The sequence below is a fragment of the Dipodomys spectabilis genome, unplaced genomic scaffold (assembly GCF_019054845.1).
Source record: "Dipodomys spectabilis isolate Male_0828 unplaced genomic scaffold, ASM1905484v1 ptg000004l, whole genome shotgun sequence".
Taxonomy (NCBI): Eukaryota; Metazoa; Chordata; class Mammalia; order Rodentia; family Heteromyidae; genus Dipodomys; species Dipodomys spectabilis.
In genome coordinates this window covers 1,661,871-1,677,005 of record NW_024870681.1, presented here as the reverse complement: position 1 = coordinate 1,677,005, position 15,135 = coordinate 1,661,871, and the positions used below count along the sequence as shown (strand labels likewise).

The window sequence follows — 15,135 nt, the reverse complement described above, 5'->3', positions numbered from 1 at the left end:
TCGAGCGTAGCAGATTCCACGGGCGCTGGGAGCCGGCTCTGTTGGCTTTTTTTTTTTTTTTTTTAAATCCTTTTCCGGGTAACCAGAGAGGAAACTCAATTGCCTTAGTCCTGAGACCACTAAAGGGGCGGCAATACAAAAAGAAAAAAGGAAATAAATACATTTTTAAGAATACAAGAGCTTCACAATTCAGTAGATCATTTTGTATTCTGGATTCATTTTGCTTTGTATTCATATGCTAATCTCTTCCTTTCCACGAAGGGATTATTGGGTTCCACAATGGGGTATCTGTGTAATTTTCTAAAAGGGCACAAAGGGTTTAAATCATTGTTTCTTTGTAGTTGGAGGCAAGAGAGAGAGGGAGGAATGAAAATCTACACTGAGGATTTTTTTTAATTAAACTTTGCAGGTGAGGTCAACTGTGGAACCAGAAGAGTTTGAAGAGTGAAGGAAAAGGAGAAACAACACTTGAAAGTTTTTAAGTTTATTGTCCACTAACAAAACGAAATTTAAGAAATATTCTTGCATTGTCTTATCACATTACAATCTGATTTTTTAATTATAAAGGTGACCTGGAGAGGGGTTACAGTAAGCCAGGTAATGAATACACTTTTTTTGTACAGTCTGATTTTTTTTTTTAAGCAAATGTTAGTGTCCTGGTCTTGGTTATGAAGAAGAAAGGTTGTAACGAGGGACACAATGGTACTCCTGTGATAAAACATTATTTTTTGAGCTAGATAGTGATTTTCTTTGTTATTATTGCATTATTATTTATTTATTAAATATGTGTATATCTCTCTAATATGAGGGGAACTAAAATTATAAAATAGAAATTAAAAATATACCATCAAGATTTTTACGTGTCCAGTTAAGGAACATTAAATACACCCATATTACTGTGCATCCATCATCACTGTTGAACTTCAGAACTTTTTCCATCTTACAAAACTCAAACCTTCATACCAATTAAAAGAAAACTCCTCTTGCCTTCCCTTCCATCCTGTTTTCTCTAGGTACTTCATGTGATTTAAATGTTACAGTAATAGTATATTGCCTTTTTTTTTTTCTTCTGGTTTTCTGCGTGGTTTATTGGAAATAAGAGTCTCAAGGACTATCCTGCCCAGGCTGGCTTTGAACTGCACTCCTCCGATCTCAGACTCCTGAGTAGCTAGGATTACAGACGTGAGCCACCAGCACCCAGCTATTACTTTTTTGACTGCCTGTTTCACATAATGTCTTTAAAATTCATTTGTTTATCATTCATGGAATTTCTTTTTAAAACTAAAATGTATTCCATTTCATGTGTATCATATTTTGATTATCCATTTGATAATAGATATGTGGGTGATTTCCCCAATACATATTTTACAATGTTTGAACTGTGACTCAAATTCCTACAACAGGAGAACTTCAAAGAAAGTCAACAACAAAAAAACTGTGCTTAGCTAGGTGTGATGGTACATGCCTATAATCTCAGCTTCTGTAGAAGCAGAGATTGGGTGGATTCCAGTTCAAAACTAGCCCAAGTGGAGTTTATCTCAATCAATAAATCTATATTTGGTACTGCATAGCTGTCATCCCAGCTAGGTAGATAGGAAACATAAACAGAATGAGTGTGGTGCAGGACTTCCTGGGAATAAAAAGGAGATTCTATTTGAAAAATAAAGTAAAAAGAGCAAGAGATGTATAGAGTGCTTGCCTAACAAGCCCAGGGTCCTGAGTTCATCCTTAGTACCAAAAAATAAGAAGAAGAAAAAAAAAGGAAATAAAACAGTTAAACACTTACCTCTACTTCTTTTCTTTGACTTGACTTTAATAAAGTATTTTTGCATAAAATATATTTGAGATTTGTCATACATTTGAAATTTCCAATAAAATAACAATCTAATACGAAACCTCTATGAAAAAAATAAAAATGTCAAACATTTTTTTTTACAAAACATAATCTACATTAGATAGAAAATACAAGGAGGAAATACAGCATAAAACTGGTAAAATTAACAAATGCTCTTTTCTTTTTTCTCTGTTTTACGAAAGTTCTGTAACACAATTACTAACTTTTATAATAAAGCCTTTTTTGGTAGTGCTTGGAATCAAACCTATGGCTTTGTGCAAGCTACGCAAGCATTCATAGCTAGCTCAGTCCTAAAATGCTTATTTTTAAAAATGAAATTAATTTTTTGAGTCAAGATCTTGCTATGTAGCCCAGCCTAACCTTGAACCTGTGATTCTCTCCTTTCTCTACCTCACAAGTGCTAGAGTTACAGGCATATGCAATTGACAGATTTTCTTTTTAATCGTAGTTGTTTTTGTTTGTTTATTTGTTTTTGAGATGGGGGGGTTTCACTGTGTTGCCCATGCTATTCTCAGACTCCTGGGTTTAAGTGATTCTCCCAAGAAGTCTGGATTATAGGTACATACCACTGTGTCTAGTTACTTTTAAAGATTTTTTTTGGGGGGGGTCCGGTCCTAGAGCCTGAACTCTTCAGCTCAAGGCTAGCGCTCTACCACTTGAGCCACAGCACCACTTCCGGCTTTTTTTCTTTTTGCTTATGTGGTGCTGAGGAATCGAACCCAGGGCCTCATGCATGCAAGGCAAGCACTCTACCACTGAGCCACCTTCCCAGCCCCACTTTTAAAGATCTTAATTTGTACATTCCTTTGAAAATCATTCTAGTATTTTGCCTACAGTTAATGAGAGAGCTTACAATGGATAATAGGAAGTTCTTAAATGTTAGACTGTTTTATCTATCAATATAATCTTTTTTTTTCAATCTCCTTAGCAACTGTCAAAAATTGCCAATGCCGATTATATTCCAAGGCATCATGGCAGGGTATTGGGAAGGTTTTCAATTAGCAATAATAATTGTGCCTCAGATAAACCTCATTGGCTATGATACTGCCACTGCCCAAGCTATCAATACAAACTTAATAGGTCCCATTTAGTGGGTATTCAGTATATCTCAGGAACTAAAAGTATTTTATTATTTATTAATTTATTTTATTTGAAATATTAAGCCCATCCTACAAATGAGGAACTTGAGACATGAAGAAATCAAAATATTTGCCTGTAATGTACAAACCACCAAGTTTTAGTAGAGATTGAACTACATCCAGATATAGCTGGATAAAAAAAAATTTTCTTACTACTAAATGCTAAGGGCATAACGTTATTACAGTGTGTGCTGTGCTTATTATTCACAAGGCTATGAGTTTAATCATAGCACCAAAAGACAATAGAAAAGTATTTCGAGCACTATCAAAATGTAATATATTGCTAAAATTTTAATACATCTCTAAAAATCACTGAAGCTCTGTCAAATCCACCATAAAGTTGGGTGCCAGTGGTTCAGGCCTGTAATCCTAGCTACACAGGAGGCTGAGATCTCAGCATCACAGTTCAAAACCAGCCTGGGCAGTAAAGTCTGTGAGACTCTTATCTCCAATTAACTATTCAAAAAAAAAAAAAAAATGGAAGGGGTGCTATGAATAAAGTGGTAGAGCACTAGCCTTGAGCACAGAGGCTCAGGTACAGACTCCTAGGCCCTGAGTTCAAGCCCCAGGACTGGCAAAAACCAAAACCAAAACCAAACCACCATGCAGATGTATCTGATATTAAGAGACACATATACTATAAAGCTAATGAAGACACAAAATCCTGCATTACACAGCCAAAGAGCTATATGTTTTTCACTTTCTTTTCTTAATGAAAGCTATCAAAAACCTGAATCTGCCGGGCACCAGTGGCTCACACCTGTAATCCTGGCTACTCAGGAGGCTAAGATTTAAAGATCGAGATTCAAAGCCATCCCAAGTAGGAAACACTGTAAGTCTCCAATAAACCACCAGAAAACCAGAAGTGGCGTTGTGGTTCAAGTGGCAGAGCACTTGCCCTGAGCTGAAGAGCTGAGAGACAAGTGCCCAGGCCCAGAATTCAAGCCCCATGATCCACACACACACACACACAAAAAAAAAAAAACTTAAAATATTAATCTTATTCAGATGTGTTGTAACTTTAATAGGTACTTTAAAAGGTTATAGTCACATAATAAAAAAAATTGACACTATAATTCAAATGTAAAAATACATGTCAAATTAAGTTAAAAAACTATGAGGGAACTTGAAAATGAAAACAATGAAATCTTTTTCTTCATTTGTTTAGTTCCAAATACTTATTGAGCACTTTTTATTTACCAGATATTATATCTTTATTTGGATTTGGGGGTTTTCTTATTTACAAAGTTTTAAATTGATTAAATATATTTTCAATTTTTAGGAAAATCACATTTCACACAATTTTTTTACACTTTTTTCTCATACTTTGAGTATTATGACAACTTGGAAAATACAGAAACTTTTAACACTCTGGATTTTTGTTCTTAGTCATGGGGCTTGAACTCTGGACCTGGCCACTGTCCCTCAGCTCTTCAGCTCAAGGCAAAGCACTCTTACCACTTGAGTCACAGCACCACTTCTGGTTTTCTGGTGGTTTGTTGGAGATAAGAGCCTCACAGACTTTCCTGCCCGGGCTAGCTTTGAACCACAGTTCTTAGATCTCAGACTCCTGAGTAGCAAGGATTACAGGCATGAGCCACTAGCACCTGGTTTAATACTCTGGGTTTGAATTTTCAATTTCTCAGCTCTAAAATATGGAGAGTAAAGTAGATAGTTTTTAAATTTCTCTCTCTCTTTTTATTTTTTGCTAGTCCTGGGGTTTGAACTCAGGGACTGGGCACTGTCCCTGAGCTGCTGCTGCTGCTTCTTTTTTTTTTTTTTTTTTTAATTTTATTGTGAAAATACCACACAGAGGGGTTACAATTACATGGGCAAGATAATGAGTACATGTCTTATCAAGCATTGTTACGTCCTCCTTTGTTTCCTCTTCCCATCCCTTCCCATCTCCCCCACCCCCTCCCTGAGCTTCTTTTGCTCAAGGCTAGCACTCTACCACTTGAGCCACACTATTTCCAGTTTCTTCTGTTTATGTGGTACTGAGGAATTGAACCCAGGTTTTCATGCATGCTAGGCAAGCACTCTACCACTAAGCCACATTACAAACCCCTCTTTCTCTCTTTTTTTTTTTTTTTTTTTTTTGGTCCAGTCGTGGGGCCTGAACTCTGGGCCTGGGCACTGTCCCTCAGCTCTTCAGCTCAAGGCTAGTGCTCTACCGCTTGAGCCACAGCGCCACTTCCAGCTTTTTTTTTTCTTGTTGCTTATGTGGTGCTGAGGAATCGAACCCAGGGCCTCAGGCATGCAAGGCAAGCGCTCTACCACTGAGCCACCTTCCCAGCCCTCTTTTGTTTTTTGTACTGGGTCTTGAACTCAGAGCCCCCAAAGACTACCCTTAGCTTTTTCTCTGAAGGCTGGTGCTTTATCACTTGAGCCACAGCTCCACTTCTGGCTTTTTTGGTGGTTAATTTGAAGATCAGAGTCTCATGAACTTTCCTGCCTGCACTGGCTTTGAAATGTGATCTTTAAATCTTAGCCTCCTGAATATAGGATCATGGACGTGGGCCCTGGAATTTTGTTTACTTTTGTTTGAAACAGAGTCTTCCTATGTAGTGAAGTCTGTTCTTCAATTATCTATGTAGTCCAGGCTACTTTGGAACTCATGATCCTCCTGCCTCAGCCTTGCAGGGATTACAAGTATATGTTACCATGCCTGGTTTAAATTTCTCCTCCCTCTAACATTCCATTATCATATTCTCCATTCTTCCTTTCCAGACCACCCATTTATTTTATTATAATGAAACCATTAGCAGCAGGAAATTTACTGAAATTTTCTACTTTTTCAACTGTAACAACTGACTATAACTTTACAGAAATTTTAATCAAAAACAGTATTATATAGTTTTATATAAATGGAAATTGGCTCTCAGATGATAGTTCCAGTTTCAAAATGAGGCAAATCACTGATAACATCCACTGTTCTATTTCAGCAGGAAAAGAATTTTATTCATGTATATTTCTTTTAGATCTTAAAATTTTTGCCTGGAGACACTAACTTCAAAAACTTTCAAAGGAATTGTACAGAGGTATGGATAAATTAGGTTAGCCTTTTAATAACTAGGATATGGTGACTTTTCTGAATATAATTTTTTTGAAATGACATTTGCTATTATGAAAAAAGTAATGTGCCAAGAATGGAAAGAGAAACTGTAGAAAATGACTGAAAACAAGTTTTGTAGTTAGATAGAACTGAGATGAAGTCCTTATTCTGCTTAGCTTCGTACTTTATTTGAACAAATTACTTAACTTCTCTATGCTTTAGTTCTCTCATGAAAAATAGGGGCAATATTAGAACCTAATTCATTAAGTTTATTGAGATTTAAATAAGATAATATAAACAAGTTATACTAAAATTTAAATATTAGTGATGCTAAATAATATATGTGTGTATATATCTACTTATATATACACATATACATAATGGTTTGATTTTTTTTTGAGATATAAGTTTTCCTATGATGCCTATGCTGGTCTTATACTTTCAGGTTGAAGTGATCCTTCCACCTCAGTCTTCAAAGTATTGGAACAAGCTAGGTACCTCATGCCTGTAATCCTAGCTATGCTGGAAACTGAGATCTAAGAATCACAATTTAAAGGCAGCCAGACAAAGAAGTAGATAAGACTCTATCTCCAATTAACCACCAAAAAGCCAGAAGTGGAGTTGTGGCTCAAGTGGTAGAGCACTAGCCTCAAGCAAAAAAGTTCAGGGACAATGCCTAGGCCCTGAGTTCAAGCTCCAGGACTGGCACACAAACTGTAGACATGTACCACTAGACAAAATTATGGTTTGGATATTAACTGTCCCACAAAGTTTCATGTTTTACAAGCTAGGTCATCAGCCTGGACACTATTGAGAGGTGATGGAACATTTGAGAGGAAGGACAAGGAAGGTAGGTCATTGAGGGCATGATTTTAAAGGGGATACCAGGATGCCCCAACTCCACTCTGTCCTTTCCTTCTCTCTGCTTCCTACCTGCCGTGAGGCAAGCAGCTTGGCTCTACTAATGCTGCCCTCAGTGATGTTTTGCCTTATCAGCAACATAACTAAGCAATCATGGACTAAAAACATAAGCCAAAATAAATCTTCCTTTTTTTTTCCCCCTCAAATCACGTTTTGTCACAGTAATGGAAATCTGCCTAACACCATATAGAAAGCTGTACTTTGAGATTAAATTAAGGAACTGAACTAAAGAGAATGTAAATTAAGCTGGGCATGGTGGCTCACACCTGTAATCCTAGCTACTCAGGAGGATCTGATGAGATCTGAGGATCACAGTTCAAAGCCAGCCTGGGCAGGAAAGTCCATGAGACTCTTATCTTCAATAAACCACCAGAAAACTAGAAGTGTCACTAGCCTTGGGCTGAGAGCTGAGGGAGCCCAGAGTTTAAGCCCCATGACCGACAAAAAGAAAAAAATAAAAAGAGAATGTAAATTAACAAGTTAATCAAGAATAGAATATTTTTCCAAGTTTTGTTTTTTTTTTTTTGGGTCCGGTCGTGGGGCCTGAACTCTGGGCCTGGGCGCTGTTCCTCAACTCTTCAGCTCAAGGCTAACGCTCTACTACTTGAGCCACAGCGCCACTCTGTTTTCTATTGGTTAATTGGAGATAAGAGTCTTATGGGGCTGGGAAGGTGGCTCAGTGGTAGAGCGCTTGCCTTGCATGCCTGAGGCCCTGGGTTCGATTCCTCAGTACCACATAAGCAAAAAGAAAAAAGCCGGAAGTGGTGCTGTGGCTAAAGTGGTAGAGCACTAGCCTTGAGCTGAAGAGCTGAGGAACAGCGCCCACACCCAGAGTTCAGGCCCCACGACCGGACCCCCCCAAAAAAAAAAAAAAGAGTTTTATGGACTTTCCTGCCTGGGCTGGCTTTCAATCGTGATCCTCAAATCTCAGCCTCCTGAGTAACTAGGATTACAGGTGTGAGTCACCAGCGCCTCAGACTTTTTGATGGAAATTTTTTGGTAATTAAGATATTGAAATGGAGCAGGGCTTGATCTTTCACAAATGTAATTCCAGCGGCTGGGAATCCGAGGCAGGAGGATTGAGAGTTCAAAGTCTGCCTATGGAAAAAGTTCTCAAGGCCCTATATCAACCAATAAAAAGGTGGCTGCAGTGGCACACTGCAGCAATATGGGAAGTATGAATAGGAGTATCATGGTCCAGGTTGGCCTGGGTCAGCATAATAGAAAACACTATTCAAAAAAAAATGAGAGCCAGGCACTGATGGCTCCCAACTGTAATCCTAGCTACTTAGGGGGCTGAGATCTTAGGACTGAGGTTCAAAGCCAGCCTAGGAGAAAATGTTGTGAAATTTCTATCTCCAATTAACCACAAAAAAGCCAGAAGTGGAGTTGTGGCTTAAGTGGTAGAGCACTGGCTTTAAAATATAGTCCTGAGATCTCAGCCTCCTTAGTAGCTAAGATTACAGGCATGAACTACCAGAGCCTGGCTTTTTCTTTTTTTTCTTTTGATCATGGGGTTTGAATTCAGGGCCTGGGTGCTATCCCTGAGCTTTTCTGCTCTAGGCTAGCACTCTACCACTTTGAGCCACAGCTCCACTTCCAGTTTTCTGGTGGTTAATTGGAGATGAGTTCATGGGCTTTCCTGCCTGGGCTGGCTTTGACTATAGTCCTCAGATTTTAGCCTCCTGAATAGCTAGAATTACAGGTGTAAGCCACCAGCACCCAGCTGTTTTTTATTGTTTGGTTTTGATTTTTGTTTTTTTTTGTTTTTTTGTTTTTTTGCCAGCCCTGGGGCATGAACTCAGGGCCTGGGCACTGTCCTTGAATTTATTTTGCTAGCACTCTACCACTTGAGTCACAGCACCACTTCCTGCTGTTTCTGTATATGTGGTACTGAGGAATAGAATACACGGCTTCATGCATGCTAGGCAAGCACTCTACCGCTAAACTACATTCCCAGCTCTCAATTTTGTTTTGTTTTGTTTAATCACTCATCTAAGACTGATGATACAGAATCATTTATCTCGGGGCTGGGAAGGTGGCTCAGTGGTAGAGCACTTGCCTTGCATGCATGAGGCCCTAGGTTCAATTCCCCAGCACCACATAAGCAAAAAGAAAAACTCCGGAAGTGGCGCTGTGGCTCAAGTGGTAGAGAGCTGGCCTTGAGCTGAAGAGCTGAGAGAAAGCGCCCAGGCCCAGAGTTCAGGCCCCACGACTGGACCCCCCCAAAAAAATGAAACAGAATCATTTATCTCCATAGGCTGAAACAGCTGCAGTATCATGGATCTTAGTGAAACAATATTTTCCCCCATGCTCAGGAAAGTTTCACACTGACTTTGACAGAAATTTCATAAGGAATTAAAATCATAAACTATAGGAAGGACTAATTGCTTAAAAGGAGTTGACCCTGGAAAGTTTCTCCTAGGCAAGATGAGGCTCTCTTTAAACTTCTGAGGTAGTTATACAGATGTTTTGTTTTGCACACTTTCAAATCATTCTATAAAAATAGACAACATCTGCTGCCTATGCTAGCCAGAAGTACAAAAGTTGTTTATGAACGCATAATTAACGTCTTCCGATGTCCTCATTGCCATAAAGAGGAGTCAAACTAACCAGATTAAACCAGGCATAGTAATTTGACCTAACAGAAAAGAGGGGCTGCATTGATCCTTCTGTTCAATCTTACACAGTATGGCACTGTCCAAAGTTAGTGTCTTCCAGCTACACTTTAGAACTGCTTTGCAGTTCCAGCTTCGCAGCAAGCATTTTTGTCCCTCAAGTCTTTAGGTTACCTTGAAAGTGCTCAAAGTTATAATAGCATCCAGGCAATTATAGAAAGCCCTTAGATTCCCTTAGTGTCTATCTTTGAACAGTTCAAAGAGCTTCCACATTTTTTTTTCTGATTCTTTCCTTGTCACACTATGACGTAAGATGATTGGTGATTAGAGAGCCCAAAGTTCAAATAGTCTGTTCAAAGCCACAGTAAAATTATATATCACAATCAAACTCCATTTTCCCAGCTCACATTATACCACATAGCTTCCCAAGAGATTTGAGACCTTTTTATGCAAAAATTTTAAACTACATATAATTTATGAGTCTTGGGCATTTTTTCTAACCCTCTTAACACAGAGAAAATATGTTAGTTGGTAGTTTTTAAAATAAGAAATCTGTGAGGACACAGTTCTAAATTGACTCATTCTAAATTCACATTGAAATACTCAAAGGAATAAAAATAGAGGAGAAACCTTCCATGTGCCAGAAACTTTGAGGAATTCCTGCTAATTAGAATGTAGAAGGCCCCAATCAGAAGGGTCAACTTAAGATTCCCCTTCCAACCTGGGTGCTGATGGCTTATCCCTGTAATCCCAGCTACTCAGGAAGCTGAGATCTGAAGACCACAGTTGGAAGCTAGCATAGGCAGAAAGGCCTATGAGACTCTTGTCTCCAAGTAACCACCAAAAGAGCTGGAAGTAGAGCTGTGGCTCAAGTGGTTAAAGTGCTAGAACAAAAAAAAAAAAAGGGCTGGGAAGGTGGCTCAGTGGTAGAGCGCTTGCCTTGCATGCCTGAGGCCCTGGGTTCCATTCCTCAGCACCACATAAGCAAAAAAAGAAAAAAAACGGAAGTGGCACTGTGGCTCAAGTGGTAGAGTGCTAGCCTTGAGTTGAAGAGCTGAGGGACAGTACCCAGGCCCAGAGTTCAGGCCCCACGACCGCCCTCCCTCCCCAAAAAAAGCTTAGGGATAGTGTCCAGACCCTGAGTACAAGCCCCAGAATTGCCCCCCACACACACACACACAAAGAGATTTGACTTTCATAAACACCTTAGCACTCCAGTAGAATCTCATGAACATCTTCTCATTCAGGTTTAAAGGCTAGGGGAGAGCAAGTAGGGTGGTGAGGATATACTCAATTTCATTCAATGTTTAAAACAACCTATTACAATTTCTACCTACATATTAACCAAAGCTGGACTAGCATGGGCCACTCTGTTATGTTATGATACACAAATAGAGAAAACTCATGGGACTATGAAAATATGTTATAGGAATAATATTTCTCAAAGGAATGAGATTCCCTTGAAAAGATAGAACAAAAATAAGTGACAGAGGAGAATGAAAAGTTTCAATGGGTTAAAAAAAACAACAAAGTTTTTAGTTCCCTAATGATGCACCCCCAAAACCCAAAATAGTGCCTCACATAGAATAATTGCTTAATAAATGCTTGTTGAATGAGTATGTTAGGAATCTCAAAAGAAGAAAAGAGAATGGAAACAATAATTTAATAGTATTCTTAAACCAAGTGAATGAAATGAATGAAAATAAATCAACTTCTAGTCAAGTGATTGTTTTTTGGGGGGGTGATTACTGGGGTTTAAACTCAAGACCTCTTTTTTGTTAGACAAGTACTTGAGCCTTTCTCTAGCCCTAAGTAACTTTTTTTTTTTTTTGGTCGGTCATAGGCTTGAACTCTGGGCCTGGGCGCCTTCCCTGAGCTCTTCAGCTCAAGGCTCCTGCTCTACCACTTGAGCCACATTGCCACTTCCAGTTGGGTGCTGAGGGACAGCACCCAGGCCCAGAGTTCAGCCCCCCCCCAATAAATAAATAAATAATAAAAACAACTAACTACTTCAAGCTGGGTGCTGGTGGCCCATGCCTATAATCCTAGCTACTCAGGAGGTTGAAAGCTGAGGATCATGGTCCAAAGCCAGCCCAGGCAGGAAAGTCCATGGACTTCTTTCTTTCTTTTTTTTTTTGCTTGTGTGGTGCTGAGGAATTGAACCCAGGGCCTCATGCATGCAAGGCAAGCACTCTACAACTGAGCCACCTTCCCAGCCCCTCCATGGACTTCTTATCTCCAATAAACCACCAGAAAACTGAAAGTGGCTCTGTGGTTCAAGTGGTAGAGTGCTAGCGTTGAGCTGAAGAGCTGAGAGACAGTGCCCAGACCCAGAGTTCAAGCTCTATGACAAAAAAAAAAATTCAAAGATAAAGATAAAAGCCTTCAAGAATCTATGCAGGAAATGCTTGCTTCAACAGTATGTACACTAAAATTGCAAGACTACAGAGATTAGCATGGCTCTTTTCTTTTCTTTTCTTTTCTTTTGTTCCGTCGTGGGCCTGAACTCTGGGTCTGGGCCCTGTCCCTCAGCTCTTCAGCTCAAAGCTACCACTTGAGCTACAGTGCACTTTGGGCTTTTCCTGCTTTATGTGGTGCCGAGGAATCGAACCCAGGGCCTAATGCATGCAAAGCAAGCACTCTACCACTGAGCCACCTTCCCAGTCCGAGATTAGCATGGCTCTGCACAATGATGACATGGAAATTCATGAAACATTCCATGTCTTCATGTTACATACTTACACAACTTCTCTTTGTGTGTATATATACATATATATATACATATATATATATGCACTTATATTTTTCTTTTTCTTTTCTTTTTTTTTTGTTGGTAATGGGTCTTGAACTCTGGACCTGGGCGCTGTCCCTCAGCTCTTCAGCTCAAGGCTAGCACTCTACCACTTGAGCCACAGGGCCACTTCAAGTTTTCTGGTGGTTAATTGGAGATAAGAGTCTTGCGGACTTTCTTGCCCAGTCTGGCTTTGAACCACAATCCTCAGATCTCAGCCTCTGAGTAGTATATCCTCTTGTTGAGGGTATAGCTAAGTGGCAGAATGCTTGCCTAGCCTATGTGAGGCCATAGGTTCAATCTATAGCACAACAAAAATAGTAACAAAAATAAAGGTTTCTAGGATGTATGCATGATATAACTGTATTCCAATGATTAAAATAGCTTTTGTAAATACAAAAGTACATAGTGTAAAAGAAAAATCTTTTTCCAGGGGGAACAATGTGTTTAAAAGGACAGATTACATAAACAAAGCCAAGTTGGGTAGTAGGAGAATAGAGGTTTAAGAATGAAGAGAAAGGGGGTCTGGGATGTAGCTCAGTGGCAAAGCGCTTGCCTAGCAAGTGCAACGTCCTGGGTTCAATCCCCAGTACCAAAAAAGAAAAGACCCCCCCCCCAAAAAAACCCAAACAAGAATGAAGAGAAAGGGGCTGGGAAGGTGGCTCAGTGGTAGAATGCTTGCCTTGCATGCCTGAGGCCCTGGGTTCGATTCCTCAGCACCACATAAGAAAAAAGCCGGGAGTGGCACTGTGGCTCAAGTGGTAGAGCCCTAGCCTTGAGCTGAAGAGCTGAGGGACAGCGCCCAGGCCCAGAGTTCAGGTCCCACGACCAGACCCAAAAAAAAAAAAAAAAAAAAGAATGAAGAGAAATAAAAACATGCTGAATATTCCCAAGGAAACCTTATATCTGAGAGATCAAGATCTATCATTTCATTATAGTGTTGAAAATAAAATGAGTTTTGTTTTTTGGGTTTTTTGGGTTTTGTTTTTGGTCAGTCATGGGGGTTGAACTCTGGCCCCATGACCAACAACAACAAAAAAAAAACAACTTTATTGAAAGTTAGCATTTTAAAAATAAAAACAGGATATATAACTTCCAAAGCATCAAATAGGATACCATATATATATATATATATACGGAATATACAGAATGTATGTATGTATATATACATATAGATATATAGAATGTATATGTACATTTATTTTATTTTTTTGGGGGGGGGGGGTCCGGTCGTGGGGCCTGAACTCTGGGCCTGGGCGCTGTCCCTCAGCTCTTCAGCTTATATGTACATTTATATATACATATTTTTGTAGTAGTGAGGTTTGAATCAGGACCTTGAGTTTGCTAGGCAGGTGCTTGCATTTGAGTCACAGCTTCAGCCCTTTTTGCTTTTGTTACGGGGTTTAGAAAAAAGATAAAGATGTGCATCTCAGATCTAACATAGTAACTACATGACACATAAACTATATTCTCAGCCTCAATTTATTTGTTTTTAAGTGAGGATGATGATGATGATGATGATGATGATGATACAGATCTTTTCATGAAACTATATTGAGATAATATATGTACATCAAGGTATCTGCTGTACCCAGTAAATTATAACTATTGCATATGTTTGCATGTGTTAACTATTATCAAAATGTACAAGCCAAGCACTGGTGGCTCAAGCCTGTAATCCTAGAAACTCAGGGGGCTGAGATCTAAGGATCATGGTCTAAAGCCAGCCTGGGAAGGAAAGTCTGTGTGACTCTTTATCTCCAGTGAAATACCCCAAAACCAGAAATGGACCTGTGACTCAAAGTGTTAGAGCACTAGTGTTGAGCAAAAAAATTCAGCTCCTGCAGGGTGTTGGTGGCTCACACCAACAAGAATAGAAAGAATATGTTATAACCATCCAAAAGCAATACCCATTCTTGGATGCCTAAAATGCACAAAATTATCTATAAAAGCAGCAGTGTCTTTCATATAGCTTGAGTTCAGTTTTAGCAAAACAAAACAAATGTCTTTTCCATTGAATGATGAATGCCTTGGAGTTACTCCAGAATAATATTGAATTATTCACACTGAATAGTGAATGCCTGGAGTTACTCCAGAATAATATGAAATCAGCTTTAGTTCAGTAAGAACTTTTAAGCCTGCAATCCTATAAATTGAATCAGTATTGGTATATGTATCTGTTTCCAAAACTCATCTCCAAATTTACAGATATTAGGACTTGGCACTACAAGGTTAGATGTACTAGATAAATGCTCCTTGGTGGTAAGGATAGAGACTGGAAGGAGTAGAGGGTGCTACAATCCAACATCAAGGGCAAGATCATCCAACTGTAGGAACATACTAGAATGCATGCCGAACGTGCATAAGGCCCTGAGTTCAATCCACAGCATAGAAGGAATAAACAAATAAGTAAATAAAGACCCAAACACTAAAATATTATAGTTCATGTTTCATTCATTCTCTTCAATCAATATTTATTTAAGAGCCTGTTACATGTGCAGCCCTGGGTTAGGCACTGGGTTTCCAGAGGAGAACAAAACAATGGGGTCCCTGCTTGCATAAATCTGGGAGCCTGACCCATTGCAACAATGAGATGTACAAGTCGTTATGTCGAAAACGAACTTTACAATCTGGTGGCGGTGGGGGGGGGGAAGGGGGGAGGGAAGGAAAGGGGAAACAAAAGAGGAGGCTACAATGCTTGATAAGAAATGTACTCATTATCTTGCCCATGTAATTGTAACCCCTCTGTACAGCAT

The 15,135-nt window shown here is 39.3% G+C and overlaps 1 non-coding gene across 1 annotated transcript; it reads right to left on the bottom strand.

Moving 5' to 3' along the window:
* Positions 1-2,774: 2,774 nt before the first annotated feature.
* LOC122120462 lies at positions 2,775-2,916 on the bottom strand. The gene has a single exon (XR_006149700.1). It is a non-coding gene; the product is annotated as a U4 spliceosomal RNA (small nuclear RNA).
* Between the last annotated feature and the right edge of the window lie 12,219 nt (positions 2,917-15,135).